Source organism: Eulemur rufifrons, chromosome 12, assembly GCF_041146395.1.
Source record: "Eulemur rufifrons isolate Redbay chromosome 12, OSU_ERuf_1, whole genome shotgun sequence".
NCBI classification, from domain to species: Eukaryota; Metazoa; Chordata; class Mammalia; order Primates; family Lemuridae; genus Eulemur; species Eulemur rufifrons.
Window position 1 is genome coordinate 26,173,613 of NC_090994.1, and position 18,578 is coordinate 26,192,190.

At 44.5% G+C, this 18,578-nt stretch overlaps 1 protein-coding gene across 10 annotated transcripts in view; it reads left to right on the forward strand.

The window, feature by feature from the left end:
- Window positions 1-18,578, forward strand: part of SLC20A2 (solute carrier family 20 member 2) — a 102,887-nt gene that overhangs the window by 32,095 nt on the left and 52,214 nt on the right. Inside the window, exon 1 of one of the 10 annotated variants that reach the window (XM_069485027.1) lies at window positions 7,781-7,804. The exons of 8 other annotated variants lie outside the window; for them this stretch is intronic. The gene's annotated coding sequence lies outside the window, so the exon portion shown is untranslated. Of the gene's footprint in view, window positions 1-7,780; window positions 7,805-15,727; window positions 15,747-18,578 lie in introns of those variants that run through there. One more of the 10 variants, XM_069485028.1, reaches the window with a different exon arrangement.

Consider the following 18,578-nt stretch of genomic DNA (forward strand, 5'->3'; position numbering starts at 1 on the left):
GAAGAAAATGATTGTTTATTCTTTTTAGAGTTCTTTGTTCATGTATGTATAAATTGAATCCATTTCTGAAGTATTAAGACAGACTGAATAGCTGTGGGTTACACCAGTGTAGTCATCCTGAGCAGACGGGCTTTTTGAAGGTATGTGTATTAGTGAGCTTTTTAACCCACCTAATACTAGTGTTTTAAAAAACCAAAATTTCTGTGTCTCACGATTCTGTAAGTCACCTCGCTGATTTGGGCCTGAGCTAGCCAGGCTGATCTCTGCGGTGAGCTGGCAGCTTGGCTGGAGCCACGTGGCTTGGGATGGCTCCCTCCATGTCGGGCGGGCGGCGGGCGGCAGGCTGGCCGGTGCAGGGCCCGAGCCGTGGTGGCTGTCCCCAGCTCCCTGGGGTCTTCTCGTCCTCGGTGGGCTTCCCGAGAGCAGCAACGGAGGGCAAGCCCCAGAGGGCCGGCGCTTTTCGAGGCCCCGGGTTACACTTGCTGCTGTGCTCCTGGCCCAGCCCAGAGCCACTGTGGTAGGGGACTCCCTAAGGAGAGGGATACGGGGAAGCAGGAAGAAATAGGGGGCATGACTGCAACAATTTGCCAAGACATGCAACTTGTCTGTATTAATCAGTTACTGTCCCTAAATTCTGATTCAACCTCCGGCTAGTGACATGAGGTGAAATCATAGAGAAAAATCAAACAGGCTGCCACAGCTGTGGAGTTTTCCAAGTTTACAGACCCCAGTTTTCCTGAAATACATAATAATCATTTGAAGTTCCTTTCAACTCTTTATGTTTTGAAGCTTTTTGCTATAAAAGCCGGGAGCCTTTAATCCTCACTCAGTAACATCCCAAATTGATCTCCAGCGAGTACTGCTCTGATGCGGGACATGGTGCGATAGTAATGGCACTGCCCTGTACTCAGAGTGCCTGCGCGCCCGTGCTGCGGGCCATCTGTTTAGTCCTAACACTGTCCCTTGATGTGGGCATTTATTATCCCCATTTTGCAGAGGTGGAAGACAACTCAGGGGTTAACTGAGTTGCCTGAGGTCAGATAGCTAGTAGGTGGTGGACTAGATCTTGAACCCAGGTCTTTCTAACTCCACAGCTACAATCCAAGGAAGAATTTCGGCTGGGCACGGTGGCTCACGCCTGTCATCCTAGCACTCTGGGAGGCCGAGGCAGGAAGATCGCTTGACGTTGGGAGTTCAAGACCACCCCAAGCAAGAACAAGACCCCATCTCTACTAAAAACAGAAAAAATTAGCTGGGCGTGGTGGCACGCACCTGTAGTCCCAGCTACATGGGAGGCTGAGGCAGGGGGATAACTTGAGCCCAGGAGTGTGAGGTTGCTGTGATCTATGATGACACCACTGCACTCTACCCAGGGTGATAGAGAGACTCTGTCTCAAAAAGCAAAAAAAAAAAAAAAAAAAAAAAAAAACCACCAAAGAAGAATTTCTTCCCTGATGGATTGATATGTTTTTGTCTTCAGCATTCATTTTTTGAAGGCTTTGAGTATTTTATGTCATCCTCTGAAAAATTGGGAACCATGGTGAAACCTAAATTTTTTTCCCTAGTTGGACCAAATAATCAGGTTTAATTTCAAGATGATAAACAGCCCAGAATGGAAAATTTAGTGTTATTTCCAGATATTACATTTTAAATATTTTGGATACTTGATCTCTCTGTGATCTGTTCATGACTCTTCTCAGGTTCCAAAATAAAATTTAGAATCTTGAGTTGTTCCAGAATATAGACTTAAAATTTCATCAGAAAACAAACTTCATTTAAGAAATGAATCGTGTCCCTCTGTGCCCCCCCCCCCCCAACACGTTGCACATAAAGCGCGTCTTCACGCTTACGGGAATATCGCATTTGCCGCGTGAGTCTGTTCCTCACTGAAATCTGAACACCTGCAGCACAGAGACCTTGCCTTTCACCTCTGTGTCCTCGGCACCCAGCATAGTACCTGGAACTTACCAATTTTTGTCTCATGATTTTATACCTGTAAAATTCTATGCCTAGGAATGAAATTCCTTTGTCTTCTTCCTTCTTTTTGGTTTATCTTCCACGTAGGCCTGTCTTTCTCCTGTCTAAATGACCTCTCCCCCTTTCTGTCTCAGTTCCTCGGCGTCCCTAGGCTTTCCACGCCTCCCAGTGTCTGCTGCTGGGCTTCTCTTGTGGCTCTAAACTTTTTTAGAGGGTCTGTGACAGACCCTTTGATAAAGCTATGAAGAAAGTTATCTCCCCAGAAAAATACACACAGTGAGCACAAAACATTTTTCTTGTTCTTTCAGAGGTGAAGAATGCAGAATACCTAGACTTTGAGCTCCTTAAGGACAAAAACTAGGCTTTTTTCAACCTTATATCTACACTGTCTTAGTTTATATTTACTTTTTATCTATAAATCAGAGATCCATCAAACATACACACCTGAAACAATCATGATATGCCTTTCCCCCCCTTTTTTAAATTTGTTTTATTTCAGCATATTATGGGGGTACAAATGTTTAGGTTACGTATATTGCCTTTGCCCCACCCAAGTCAAAGCTTCAAGCGTGTCCATCTCCCAGACATTGTGCAGCGCACCATTAGGTATGAATATACCCATCCCCTCCTCCCACCTGCCTGATACCCGATGAATGTTATTACTATATGTGCACATAAGTGTTGATCAGTTAATACCAATTTGGTGAAGAGTACATGTGGTGCTTGTTTTTCCATTCTTGGAATACTTCACTTAGTAGAATGGGTTCCAGCTCTATCCAGGAAAATACAAGAGGTGCTAGATCACCATTGTTTTTTGTAGCTGAGTAGAACTCCATGGTATACATATACCACATTTTATTAATCCACTCATGTATTGATGGGCACTTGGGTTGTTTCCACATCTTTGCAATTATGAATTGTGCTGCTATAAACATTTAAGTGCAGATGTCTTTTTCATAGAATATCTTTTGTTCTTTTGGGTAGATGCCCAATAATGAGATTGCTGGATCAAATGGTAGTTCTACTTGTAGCTCTGTGAGGTATCTCCATATTACTTTCCACAGAGGTTGTACTAGTTTGCAGTCCCACCAGCAATTTACGAGTGTTCCTATCTCTCCACATCCATGCCAACATTTATTGTTTTGGGACTTTTTTTTTTTTTCTTATTTCAGCATATTGTGGGGGTGCAAAAGTTTAGGTTACGTATGTTGCCGTTACCCTCCCACCGCCCCCAAGTCAGAGCTTCAAGCGTGTCCATCCCCCAGACAGTGCGCATTGCACTCATTATGTATATATACACCCATCCCCTCCCCCACCCACATCTGCCCAGCACCCGATCGATGTTATTCCTAAATGTGCTCTTAGGCGATGATCAGTGAAACCAATTTGATAGTGAGTACATGTGGTGCTTATTTTTCCATTCTTGGGATACTTCACTTAGTAGAATGGGTTCCAGCTCTATCCAAGAATATACAAAAGGTGCTATATCACCATTGTTGTTTTGAGACTTTTTGATAAAGGCCATTCTCACTGGAGATAGTGATATGTCATTGTGGTTTTGATTTGCATTTCCCTGATCATTAGAGATGTTGAGCATTTTTTCATATGTTTGTTGGCCATTAGTCTATCTTCTTTTGAAGTTGCTGTTCATGTCCTTTGCCTACTTTTTGATAGGATTGTTTGATTTTTTTCTTGATTTTCCTGAGTTCTATATAGATTCTAGTTATCAGCCTTTTATCAGATGTGTAACATGCAAGTATTTTCTCCCATTCTGTAGGTTGTCTGTTTGCTCTCATGATAGTTTCCTTGGCTGTGCAGAAGCTTTTTAATGTGATGAGGTCCCATTTATTTATTTTTGTTGTTTTTGGGATTGCCTTTGCGGTCTTTATGAATTCTTTGCATGGGCCAATGTCTATAAGAGTTTTTCTAACATTTTCTTCTAGAATTCTTATAGTTTCATGTCTTAGGTTTAAGTCTGTTATCCACTGTGAGTTGATTTTTGTGAGAGATGAGAGGTGTGGATCCTGTTTCAGTCTTCTATATGTGGCCATCCAATTTTCCCAGCACCATTTATTGAATAAGGATTCTTTTCCCCAGTGTATGTTTTCATCTGCTTTGTCAAAGATTAGATGGCCATATGAGGATGGTTTTATCCTATATGAGGATCTGGGTTCTCGGTTCTGTTCCATTGGCCCATGTCTCTGTTCTTGTGCCAGTACCATGCTGTTTTAGTTACTATAGCCTTGTAGCATAGCTTGAAGCCTGGTAAATTGATGCCTCCCAATTTGTTCTTTTTGCTTAAGATTGCTTTTGCTATGCAGGATCGTCTTGGGTTCCATACTAAGCGTAGAATTATTTTTTCTATATCTGTGAAAAATGATGTTAGTATTTTAATAGGGATTGCATTGAATCTGTAGATCACTTTGGGTAGTATAGACATTTTAACAATGTTGATTCTGCCGACCCATGAGCATGGTATGGTTTTCTACCTGTTTACATCCTCTGCTATTTCCTTCCTCAATGTTTCATAATTCTCCCTGTAGAGGTCTTTCACCTTCTTAGTTAAATATATTCCTAGGTGTTTTATTTTCAAACCCACAGCCAACATCATAGTGAATGGGGAAAAATTGAAAGCACTCCCACTTAGAACTGGAACCAGACAAGGATGCCCCCTGTCACCACTTCTGTTCAACACAGTGCTGCAAGTCCTGGCCAGAGCAATGAGACGAGAGAAGGAAATCAAGGGCATCCAAATGGGGGCAGAAGAGGTCGAACTATCGCTCTTTGCTGACGGTATGATCTTATATGTCTAGAAAACCCCAAAGATTCTGCCATAAGACTACTGGAATTGATAAACAAATTCAGCAAAATCAATGCACAGAAATCAGTAGCATTCCTATACGCTGACAACAGTGAAACTGAGAACCAAATCAAAGACTTGGTACCCTTCATAATAGCAACAAAGAAAATAAAATACCTAGGAATATATTTAGTTTATGTTTATTGTGTGTATGTGAGTGAGCCCACTCCCACACGTGTGTGCATATTATTAACATGTTATAGAAAAACTGTTGTCAGATATTTCTAGACTGGAGCTGTCCTTTAACGATGGTTCTAGGCACGCGAGGTTACTGAACACTTGAATGTGGATCGTGCAAATTGAGGTGTACCACGTGTAAAATAGGACAGTACAAACAAAAGAATGTAAGATACCTCTTTAATATTTTTTATATTCATTATAGGCCGAAATGGTAGTATCTTAGATATATTGGGTTAAAATATATTATTAAAATTAATTTTACCTTTTTATGGTTACTTTTTTAAAAATAATGCTGGAAAATTTAAAAGTATAACATGTGGAAGGTCAGTATCCAGGTTAATTTGTTAGTGTGAGTTCATAAGAACAGTTTTTGTTTTTTTTAATTTCATGGATCGCATAGATCAGCACCCTCCACTGGCGTGGCACTGCCTCTTCCTTCTTCCCCAGGACCCAAACTTCCTGAGGACAAATGGGAAGAATTCAGTTTGTGTTTAATGATACATGTAGATTTTTCTCTCCTGTCATAAGTGCTTAGAACAAAAGTAGACTTGACTCAAGTTATTTTCGCCCATGGAAAGGAAGCTGCAGAGTGACTAATGTAAGTTGGAGGGTACACTGTTTTCTTTGCCAGGTTTTGGTTCTTGCACTTTGGAACAGGTGTGGCTGCTGTTGAAAGAAACAGCAGAGTCATACTCTGCATATTGGACGCGAGGGCAACTGGAGAATTGCTCGGTGTCCCCTGCCGCCAGGATAATGGATACGGGACCCATCAAGCGTCAGACTCTTCCTCCCAATCCAAAATCTGATGCAGAAACGAACTTGCTGTATTTGCTTTTGCTTCCTTTCTGGCTTGGGGCAGAAATAATGTTTTGGCTTAGAGAGTTTTCTACTGAACTGACATAACAAGATAAGAATAATTGTGTCAAAAATAGCCTCACGATGCCTTTTTTGGCATTAGGAGTTCCAGAGTTACGTTTGCTGCGGATTATTGAAAATAATTGTATCAATCAGAGGTCGGCCGTGTTTGGTTGGCGCTCGCTTCTTTCCTTTTGGCACCTCCAGTGCCGCAGAGTGAGGCCAGCGCCCACCGGTGCGGTCCGGTGCGGTCCGGTGTAGGGGGCGGCGGGCGGTGGGGCTGCGGCCGGCAGGTTTGTAACGACGCGAGGGGACAGGCGGATGGCGATCGGCTCTCGCCAACGCGAACCGGCGCGTGTGCGCGTTCGGCCTGCGGGCGCGCGGGGACGGGCCGAGCACCGGCGGGGCCGCGTTGCGGGGGGCCGCGTTGCGGGGGGCCGCGTTGCGGGGGGCCGCGTTGCGGGGGGCCGCGTTGCGGGGGGCCGCGTTGCGGGGGGCCGCGTTGCGGGGTCCCTGCCTGCGACGCAGGGTCAAGGGGTGTTTTTAAGCCCCTGAAGCTCAGACCTGGGGGATGAGTAGAATAAATCTTCTGAAGTCCAAACTAACACATGATATTTTTAAATTAGGAAAACAGACAGCACTGGGGTCTGTAGGAGCACAGCTAAGAGGTAACCGGGAGGACGTGTTGCAGAGGCCTCAAGGAGGGAAACAGAGTCCAGGGCTGGTTCGAGCCATTGAGTTACCCTTGTCTGTTCACCCATCTGTTTACAAAAAGGGAGGGAGGGAATGACACCGCCCAGAGATGTTTGGAGATTTGATTGATGTTTGTAAAGTGCTTTGATACCTTTCATAGAGTCCAATGAGAACAAAACATGTCATCAGAACCTTAACATCTAAAGCCAACTAGTCTGAACCATCTCGAGTAGATACTAGCAGTTCTGTGTCTTTGTTGTAAGTTGGACTTATTGAGAATGTTTATAATTTTGAGAGAAAATTTCATGTTCTAATTTTCCTTTCAATATCAGCCATATACTTGGGATCTTTAACCTTAGCTTGAGCTGCGACATGCTTCGCAGATGGTCTGTCATCTGTAGAGGACAGTTTTTCTGGCTAAGCAGTTAAATGCACTTCAAAATGCTTCTTGCCAAGGACAATGCCTTTTGCAAATATTTGAGATGTTTGTTCTCAGTTGTGGTTTATTAGTGAACCTGTGTCCTTATAGCAACTCCTTGGGAGGTGCGGAAGACAAAGCCAGAAAGTAAGTAGATGAAATTAGTTCATCAAACATAAAGAAAAGGCTTTTATTTAAGTGTATGTATCGGTAGACTTACTCGCATGTATATTCCGTGCCTGTTTAATTTCACGTAGTACCACATCTAGTCAGACTGTTCAAACAATCGGCCAGAACGTCCTTTCACTCCGCTTTTCCTTGAGAAGAGCATACAGCACTGCCACCTTGTTGCCAGAATTTGTTTGGTCTGATCTGAACGTGCTTAAAAATCAAGCGAATGCCTGCTGTGGAAAGAGCTTGCTCTTTCTCTTTGTCAGTACTTGCAAAAGCAACTTAAAAGAAGTTAGCATCACTGGACTGGATTCCATGATTAGCATAACCATGATGCTATGTATTGTTCACCAGGGCACGCCCCTTGGCCAACTCTCCCATTAAGAGGACACCAGTGTTGTCCTAGTGAATAAACCCCAGCACACATGATGCCAGTCAGCGTGTTCCTGCCTGCCGCTCAGCTGCAGTTAATTTTAGCCAGGGTTAGTTCTGTGAGTTGTAAGACTGTTTACCCAAGTAGAAGTTAGTAAGCTGAAATGTGACTGCTCGGCCTGGTGTGATAGGATATCTATTTTAGACTTCGGATTGGCTTTGTGATCGGGGGAGCAGTCTTCTGCAGAATTGTGGCTCAGTTTTCTTTGAAACTGCTTGTAAGTACTGGGTGGATTTTTAAGACTTCTCTTTGTCCTTTTCTCCTTAAATCTTCCTAATGTTACCATCATAGTAAGTTTTTATCTCTTGGGAAAACTGCAAATGTTGCGGTTGGTACTTTAGAGAAATCTAAAAATGGTGGCAAAATATTTCTCTTTAAATGTATCGTACTACAAGAAACTGCCTTACTCAGTTTTCCCAAGAGAAAGTATTTGGTTCTTATTTTTGCAAAAGCAATCTGTAGATAATTACTCATTTCATCTGTTAAAACATTTGATTAATGGATATGGTTCCTGTCAATACAGAAACGTTAGATTTTGATTGTGTCATTGAGCTTTATTTTCTATGGTAACCTAACTCTTGAGGAAAAACTGTTAAAAGTGAATTCCTGTTGTACCCTGCACTACAAGTTTATGATGTGGAAATAATGGAGTCTCAAATGTAATTTTGTTGAATATATAGAAGGACAGCTTTCGTTTTTTTAAGGAGTATTTTGTACTTAAAAATGGACGCATATACTCCTAAAGGGAAGTACTTAACAAATTAATTTAGGAGCAAGGTTTCAGAGAGTAATTTAAAGCATCCTCTGGAAGATTGAGTTAGTTATCAAAATTAAGCAAAGGCCACGAAATTGGCTAATCCTAACTGCTTTTAATCTAACAAGTTATTGCCAATTTAAGTTTAGGCTAAAGAAATACTTAAAATTACATCTGAATCACCTTGCTTAGTGAGAAACATGTTTTCAGAATGGACTGACGTTACGTCAGACAGATTTCGGAATTTCTTTATCAATTAGCACATAAATTATATGAGCTCTAGGAAGACTGACTGTAATGGGCAGTTCTACTAGGTGGTGTAGTAGCTGCTTACCAGGTATCCATGGCTGTCATCTCCGTGGCGGGGGAGGGATGGAGTATCCATTAGTATCATGAATGCCATTTTCCCATTTTCAAAAGCTTTATTTAACAACTTCTTTATTATGTATTGTCTGATTTTAAATACAAATGACATAAGATGTCAACAATGAGGGAAATGTTTCAGTGGTACATTAAGTAGGAAAAGAATGTAAGAAGGGAACATAGAACTGAGTTCTTGGCCTATTTTTAGAAAGAAACCTTTTTTTTTTAACTTAGTTTCTCACTGAGTGGAGGAGAAATTTGCTGTCCAGATTAATTATAACAGAAAAGTCTCTAATGTTATTTTCAGCAGTAAAAAGAAATTTTGTTCCAGTAATGCTTCATAATATCTACTTTTATCCAAAGAATGTAATAGTTCTTTTTCTTCTAATTGTTAATAAGGCACCATGAGAACCTCAGTGGAGTGTTTTTAAAGGTATCCTGTCATTGGATGTTAGTTTTCAAGCTAATATTCACTTGATCGGTTGTCACTTGATCAATTGTAGTTTTTAGTCCTACCAAGAGAGAAGCTGATTAGAATTTATCCAGTTTTTAACAGAAAAAAGTTTTTGTAGGTTTTTCTACTACTAGGAAGCGTGTGTTTTATGACAAGTCTTTAAAATGCTCGTAAACACTTCCAGAGTGTGTGTTCTAGTGATTTACGTGCTGTGAGAGAGTGATACAGGTGAGTGAAAGAGGAGCTAGTTTGGTTATGTCAGCGTCTGAGCCGGAGTGCCTCCCGCCTGCGGGGCTGCGATCCTCGCGCTGCCTCCTGCCCTGTGTGCCCGAGCCACGAGCACAGGCTGTCGACTGGGTATGACCTGGGGTGTGACAAATCCCAAGAAGCTCCACTCGCAGTCACAAATGGGGCGCCCAGGTGCTGAGACCCACGGAGCTTTGTGGCCGGCAGGAAGGGTCCAGCAGCTGTGCCCACCTGCACCTTCACTGCTATCACCCTCACTGCAGGTAACGGCACATCTGGCGCAAGTCCTGCGTGAGCCACGACGTCTGGCTGCCTGTCCTCTCATCCTGCGCCTCTTAAAATAGATACACAAACCCAGAGGCTCTGACAGAATGGCAGCTGATTGCAGTAGATTTATTTTAATGTTACTTTATTCCTAGAGAATAGCTTTCTGCTCGGAAGCTTTGAGAGACTTTTTGGGGAAGCAGAGAGGACTCTTTCCTTGGGGTCCCCTTCATTCGCACGGGGTTTAATGGGTAACTGGTCTGCGTGGCTATATGGGAACTACGTTATGTGACAGGTTGCTTTTTGGTTTGGAGCTGAATGCTCTGTAATCACATCCCTGGAATATTCTCTCTCAAAAGGAAATTTTGTAGGAAGAGGCTTTGTTATATTGAGTTGCAACTTTTTTAATGACAGTGAAAGCAACAGTGAGCAGAGGGAGGCCTTGGGCTTTGCCTGGCTTGTGCACACGTATACGGTACTAGGAATGCTGCCTTCTGGGGAAATACTGGGCCTGCTGTTACTATTCAGCATGTAGGAAGCACCCCCAGAGCACACACAATGCACAAAGAAGGCACAGTGCCCACTCTCAGAGCACTCACGTGCTAAAATTAAGCAGTACGCAGAAACTGGCCCCCTGACTTTCAGTATATAAACAGGCAGGAGAAAGACTATGAATTAGTCTGGTGCAGTGGTGTGCGTCTGTAGTCCCAGCTACTCGGGAGGCTGAGGCAGGAGGATCGCTTGAGCCCGGGAGTTTGAGGTTGCTGTGAGCTAGGGTGACTCCACGGCACTCCAACCTGGGCAACAGAGCAAGACCCTGACTCAAAAAAGAAAAAAAAAAAAAAAAAGAATATGGAAACGAAGGAAAGGAAAACAAGATGGAGTGGGGTGGTCCAGGGAAATTCAGCATTCAGTTCACCTGAGCTCTTGCCAGAGAGGATTGGGACAGATGGCTGTGCCACCCAGGCTATGTCCCTTCCCTTCCGGCAGCTGGGGAAGTGATGGGGACAAGTGAGAAGACAGCCCAAGAGCTCTACCCTCCTGCAAAGGGAAGAAGATCGTGTAGTTTGACTTGTACCTGAAACTGTTCCCATGTGGATAGAAAGCCCAGTAAATATAAAAAGCATCTTTCTCCATAAAATGATATTTAGACAGAAATCTGAATTTCAGGTCCAGATTCTCTCTTCCCTCCTAAACTGACTTGCAGTTGAACAAGTTACTTAACCCTGCACTGGTTTAGGCTGTTGAGTCTGCTGTGAAATTAGAGAAATGCCTCGCGCTTCTCAGAAGAAAGGCATGGCGAAGGTCTGCTAAGCACTGCTGTAGCTCGGAGAGGAGTCGGGAGAGCGTGAATCAGAGGAAGGGCTGAGGAGGCGGGCCTGGGTGTTGCAGATTCGTAAAGCGGTAGACTGACTGTGAGTCACTCTGCCCCTCGTGCCCAGCCTTCGTCTCTGACTAGTTCATGGCTCCACAACTAAAAGGGACTTGGAGAGGGCTCAACAAAGAACTTCAAAAAATAATTAAGGGTTGGAAAACGATACCTGTAATAAAAGGGCAGGGAACTTTTATTATTTAGCCTGGAAGGGGGAAAAATGAGCAGGGGACTCTTGAGTTGTTATTTCAAGGGTGAGTGTGCCTTAGTGCCAAAGGGTGAGGCCCACCTAGTCCCCGTTTCCATCGGGAACACGTGGGTTAAGTCTGGCAAGGGCTAGGCTGGCACAGTGGTGCTCACAGCACCTGGGAAGGTGGTAAATGCGGATTCTCAGGCCCCACCCAAGACCTGCTGATTCAGAAACCGTGGGGCAGGGTCCGGCCTGTCTGCCTGTGTTTAACAAGCCTCCCGAGTGATTGTGATTCACGCTGAAGTCTCAGGACCACTGGATGAGATTTAAGAAGGGGATTATAAAATGGGGAATTTGGATGCTGGCAAATGTAAGCTTTTTTCCTGGAGTCATCTAAAACTGGGTCTGTTTGTAATGTTTTGGTGTTATCGCTGACGTCAGGAGATAAGTGACCTCTCAAAGTCCTTTCCAGCCCTGACTTTGCTCTGATCCCCTTTTGTTACTTAGAGAAGAGTAATAATTAACCAGAAGGATTTTGCAATTACCTCTCTGAGCTCAGTAGTTAAGACAGTGTTCATTTCCAATGAGAATCCCATGAGATAATATGTGAGTAATCATACTGTGTTATCAGATCTATCCTGCTTTATTTTATTACAGTGTCACTAAATAGACTGTCTTCTCCCTGTTTGACTTCTCAGAGCCACCTGAAAGGAAGTGTGGGCAGAGGTGGTGGGTCGTGGTGGCAGGCAGTCAAAACAGAAGGGTGGTGAGGGGTGGGTTGGCGTCGGCCCACGAGCACTAGTGTCTCTGGGCTGCCGGCTCGGTCCGTCACCCTTCACGAAGCCCATTTCTGATCACAGGAATCCGTAGGGAAAGTGTGACTCCACCTATCTCCCCAGCGCTGTCACTTCCACAGGACAAGAGCTGGTGGGTGAGCCGACACACCGCCTGCAGGGCGGCCTTCCTCACTCCTGCGCGGCTGGGAGGAGGGCGACACGCAGGGACCCAGCGAGGATCCACGCACAGTCAGTGCGTTGGGCTCTGCCAGGTGTACGGGGAGGGACATCTTTTACCTGGGGCATTTTGGTATCTGCAGCTAATAGCTCAGTGGTCCGCATAGGAGACCCTTAATACAAATAAATTCTCATTGTTCAGTTGAAGTGGCCAAGGCCACGAGTGCTGTACCCTCCCCCCCGTATCTAGAGCAAGGGAGGTGGCAGTTCTCACCCTTCCCAGTCAAAACAGTGACTCCTTAGTGTCTGCTCTCTGCCCCACCCCCACCGCTTCTTTTTGCCTTTTTTTTTTGCTTTTCTTTTTTCCCAAACAGGGTCTCACTTTGTCGTCCAGGCTGAAGGCAGTAGTATGATCAGAGCTCACCACAGCCTTGAACTCCTGGGCTCAAGGGGGTCCTCCTGCCTCAGCCTCTCAAGTAGCTGGGACTATAGGTACCTGCCACCATACCCAGCTAATTTTTCTTACTTTTTGTGGAGACGAGGTCTCACTATGTTGACCAGGCTAGTCTCAAACTCCTGGCCTCAAGTGATCCTCTCACCTTGGCCTCCCCAAGTGCTGGAACTACAGGCGTGAGCTCCCACTTTTTTGCACATAATATAAATGCATTTTAATTTAGTTATGTCTTTGCCCTTTTTTATATTTTCCTTTGTGCTTTTGCTTGACAGAACTGCCTTGGGTTGAGAACACAAACTGCTGGGAGTGTGTCTGTTTGTTACACTTTGTGTGGCATTTAGTACAATACTTTTTTGTGACCATCATGAAGAAAGGGCCCTGAGGACGTTTTGCCAGTGCTATTTAAAAAGTGCCACTCAAGTAACACACTGCTGTGTCCAAAACAGACACGCCCCACCTTGCAGGGAGTTGTGGTCCCAGTGCTTCAGCACTTGCACGTGGGTCAGTAGACGCCTTGGCTTTGTAGCTCCGGGTAATTACGTGTTTGCAGAGCATTCGGAACTCCTCGAAGTGAGAAAAGACAGGCGGGGCAGCTGGGCCCCCACGCCGGTTCGCCCTGTAATGGCACACAGAGGGATGCGGGCGGCCAGTGCACACGCTGATGTTACTGGTCAATCTGTGACCTTGTTGTGGATGAGAAACTGACCTGTCCCGCAGTCAGCATGTGCTGTTACCTCCTCCATGCGTCTATTTTCAGAACAATGAGGCCCAGTGAGCATGGCGGTTGCACACAGATAAGACAGACGTGTCTCCCAGTCCAGAGGGCATGGGTAGCTGACTGTAACACCCTGAACGAGCCTCTGAGTATAGGTGGTTTCTTTGAAACCAGTCAACTCTCAATAACTATATATCCAATAGGGAAAATTCTAATCGTTCGATTTGGTGCTTAATAATAGCAGCCCAAAGGCTATTTTCATTTCTGAAGAAAGAGAAATTACCAAATAGTCATTCTTTTTTTGGTATTTCTTCCTTGGAAAAATAATGTTTCTAAAATCAGTCTATAGCTAGTTCATAAACGTGCCATTAAAAATTAGGGTGGTGAAGAGATAAACTGGGTCTCATTAAGGTTGTTCAGACAAAAAAATCAAACTTGAAGAGAAAGGTGAGAAAACTCCTTCTTGTTATTAGACTGTGTAAGAATTACTGATCAAGTAATTCAATAAAACATCCCCAGAAGCACCCTAATTAAGATACTGATTAAAATAATTTCGGGGGTTGCCATAGAGTACAGCACTCTGCAGCCATTTAAAATGATGATGTCAGATGTGTATTGACTACAACCAGCAGGTTGTAAAATATGATGCATTTCTGACCCCGTTTCTGCCAAGGGAAGGCACGTGCTGCGTGCGTGTGTGAACGCGTGCCGTGTGCCACGCGTGAGCAGTGGTGTCTCTAGGATACGAGCTTATGTGTGACCCCCGTCTTTTTGATTACCTGCACGGTAAATTTCTTCTTCAATGAGCATAGATTACTTATGGAATAATGAACAACGTTCCTTTTAAAAGAGAACAGTTGTTATTAATTTTAATTTTTATTTTTTATTTCCTTCAGCAGTGGCCTCTCGGTAGTTCATGTAAGTAGTGCCTAACCCAAAGGATACAACTAGTATACCAAAATGTTAACTATGGTTATTCTGGCTGGGTGCGGTGGCTCACACCTGTCATCTTAGCACTTTGGGAGGCCAAGGTAGGAGGATCGCTTGAGGAGAAGAGTTCAAGACCAGCCTGGCAACATAGCAAGATCTCATCTCCACAACAAATAGAAAAATTAGCTGGTGTGGTGGCCACACCTGTAGTCCCAGCTACTCGGGAGGCTGAGGCAGGAGGATCGCTTGAGCCCAGGAGTCTGAGGTTGCGGTGAGCTATGATTGTGCCGCTGCTCTCTAGCCCAGGTGACAGAGTGAGACCCTGTCTCAAAAAAACAACAACAAAAAACTATGGTTACTTTGCTACAGTGGGCTAGGAACATTTTTCCTTGTTTTACTTTCTACCTTTCTGTATTTGCCAGATTTTTTTATGGTGAGCACATATTATTTTTATAATAGAAAAATGTGACTTATTTTTGAGGCAGAGACTTGGGATCATGGCTCTTGGGAAAAGGCCCAGACAAACTGATGTGTAGCAGTTATTGGTAAAGGTTAATTCTGCAATGTTAGAGGTATTCAGCAAGCGTCTACTTCCACTGCTGTGCTGGATCTTCAGTGAACTCTAATCTGATCTGAAATTGGCCAGGATCTCAGATCCAGTGTTATTTGGAGAGCAAAGGAAGGGAGCTGGGGAATTCAGCATACTTTTAAGTAATACTTTGAAATAAAAAAACAACATGTCTGGTGTTGTGATTATCTATTTAAATTTGGTAGGGGACCGTAGTTCAAGACCTTAGGTTCAGAGTAGTGATGGTGGAGTCCTCAGATCGTATTCTGAGTGACAGTGACAAGGGGTGATGGAAAGAACAAGTCACCTCGCTGGTGTTTCCAAAGCATCTGTTTGTACTGTCGGAGTGTGTCACCGGTGCTGACCATCGTGGCAGCATGTGAGAGAGCATGGCTCCGTTATTCCTGCCAGACGCTGCTGGGATGTCCTTATGGCCTTAATCAGAAGGTTATTTGGGGTGACTATTCTGGTGCTTGTGGCGGCTGATTTAAGAAAATCCTGAGCAGAAGCAACAGCCGTCCTTTCAGCCTGCCTTGTGCGGTGACCCGTGAGAACAAGGACCGGTGATGCTCGTGTACGGGCCTCCCTTGGACATACGGTCCTAAGCCTGGGCCTGGAGTGAAGGGGAGTCTGTCACCAGGTTTCCTTTGGGAACTGAATTGAACCCGCTTTGAACAGGACAGATACTGTGAACTCGGTTTAAGACCGAAGCGCCTTCGCAGACTCCGGCGCTGCCACGCTGGCCAAGCCCGTGGTCCGGAGCCTTCGCTGCTCACGCGGAGTTTCCTGGACCGAGTGGGACTCAGGGAGCTGGCTTTTCAAGTTTCTTTCTTTCTTACCATTCTTCGTGGGGAGAGGAGTGCTCTTCTTTCATCCTCGCCTTTGTTGATGATCCTGTCTGTTTCTCCTGCAGTTACGTGGGAGGAGGAGGGAGGAGGAGGAGGAGGAGGAGGAGGAGGAGTCGTGCCGTCCCGGGCTGCACCTTGGCCTCGCGGGGAAGGCCTCGCGTGGGGGCGTCTGCGTTTTCTCTGGGGAGAGGGAAGGAGGTGCGGGTGGGCCCTTCGGCGCGAGCAGCCCGACGGTCAGCAGCAGAGCGTTGTTCCCAGGGAGGGACGCGGTGGGCAGGTGGGTCGCACATCCTGGCCGCCAGCACTTCCCACCGAGTTGGGTCCCCAAACTGCCCTGCACACGCGTGAGCACAGGCGTGCGATGCCGCGCCCGGGGGCAGCGAACTGGTGGTTAAAATTGAATTCTTTGTACGTTGCATGATTCAGCGTAAGAAAGAAAACATCTTTTGACCTCTTTAAAAGGGATAGAGCAGACAAATATTTTCTGAGGCTATAGACTAAGCCAGACAAGGCAGGAAAACTGTCTGGTGCCCATCAAGAGAAAGAGGGTGGCTTTTGTAAGAGGAAGAAGAGAATGGATCTCAGTTTAAAGATTTAGATTGAGTTTATTGTCTTCTTTTTTTTTTTTTTTTTTTTGTTCATTTGTTTTGTTTGTTTTGCCTTTGCCTTGAAGACTAAAAGCCAAAGTGAGGTATGAAGTAGTGGACACTGTGAGGTTGTTAGGAGTTATAAAAGCTCCTCTGTCATAAAGGTTTAAAAAGAAAGAGTGACTGCCTTAGACCTGACCTGCAGTGACAGTGGCAGCTGGCGCAGGACGAGGGAATCGCCGCGACACTCAGCCGCCCCTGGCCTGGCCGCTGTGCGGAGCACAGTGTCCCTGGGCACGTGGAGGGCAGAGCGCCGGCCACCGCCTCTTCCTGTCAGGCCTGATTTTTGCCATCCCTGCTTTCATTTACATCTGCTTGTTTTGCCCTGATCTTTCCGTCGTGGCACCTTCAGGCCCTTTGAGGCATGTCAGTAACAATTAAATAAATCCAGAATTTTTACTTGAAGAAAAATGACTCAAAGCCTAACCTGGAAGAAACTTCTCCAGATCAGGTATAAAAATTTGACATTATCGTGCTATTATGTATTAGAATGGTAATTTTTTAAAGCTTTACTTTATATTGTGTTCTAAGAGGAAATGATCGTCACCAGACAATGGTATAATAAGAAAATATTTCATTTTCTATTTCCCCACTAAATATTCAGTCGTGAACTTCTGAGAACTCAAAAGATCCCATTGGATGCAGCTAGGAAAGAGCAGTACAGGTGTAAAAGTATCTTTTTCTAAATGCAAATCCTGGTCACTTTTTTTAAAACTTACACAGAGTAAAATTCACTTTTTCCAGTGTTCAGTTTTGTGAGTTTTTACACATGCACAGATTTTTATGACCAGCAGCACAGACAGGATACGGAGTAATTCCAGCTCCCCAAATTCGAGTACATACTCCTGTGCCGCCCGTGTGTTCAGCCCCTCCCTCAGCCTCCCCCCCCAAGCTCTGGCAGCCTCCAGGCCACACCCACCTCCGTGGGAACGGTCAGGTTTAACTGGCTGAGGGAGTTTAAGCACAACCTTTGACCAAAAAGTGGCTGTGCTGTCCCACAGGTGAGCCCTAGCAAGTCAGACTAAAATACAAAAACAAAGGAAAAAAATCTGAGCAGGGGTAGCAGCGGCTGCACACTGCAGGGAAAGTCGACTTCACAGAATTAGTTCAGCCAGGCTGGGTGTCGTGACACATGCCTGTGGTCCCAGCTACCCGGGAGGCCGAGGCAGGAGGATCACTTGAGCCCAGGAGTTTGACGACACAGTGAGCTGTGATGACGCCACTGCACTCTACCCAGGGCAACAGAGCGAGGCTTTGTCCCGGGGGAAAAAAACAAAGAAAAAGAATTAGTTCAGCCAAACACCCAGTCAGATAACAAACCTCTGGGGAGTAGGAGTGTCAGTAAGCAGAGCTGTTACAATTTATATCTAAAAGGCCCAGTTTTCAACATAAAAATCAGGAGACACGTAAAGAACCCGGACAGTGTGCAACACACACAGGGCAAGCTCTAGAGACTGCTTTTGAGGGGCCAGATACTGGACTTGGCAGACAAAGACTTCAAAGTAGCCATTGTAAATATGTTCAAAGACTAAAGGAAACCATGCTAAAGATTAAAAGAAAGTGTGATGGCAGACTCATCAGATACAGAATGTAGATAAAGAGAAATTATTAAAAAGAACCAAATGGAGCTATGACACCAAAAGCACAGGCAACAAAAGTAAAAATATTGGACTACATCAAAATTTAAAATTTACGTACATCAAAGGACACAACAGAATGAAAAGCCAACCTATGGAATGGGAGAAAATATTTACAAATCATGTATCTGATAAGGGGTTAGTATCTAGAATATATAAATGACTCCTGTAACTCAACAACAAAAACCAAATAACCAAATTAAAACATGAGCAAAGACTCGAATAGACATTTCTCCAAAGAAGATATACAGATGGCCAAAAAGCATGTGAAAAGATGCTCAGCATCACTAATCATTAGGAAAATGAAGATCAAAACCACAACGACCTAGCACCTCACACCCATTAGGATGGCTACTAAAGGGAAGAAAACCAATAGAAAATAACAAGTGTTGGCAAGGATGTAGAAAAGTTGGGACACTTGTGCGCTATTATTAGTGGGAATATTGAGTGGTGAGGTTGCTGTGGAAGACTATGACAGTTCTTTGAAAAATTAAGTATAAAATTATACAATCTAGCAATTCCACTTCTGAGTATATACCGAAAAGAATTGAACGTGTGATCTCGAAGAGATATTTGTATACCCATTTTCATAGCAT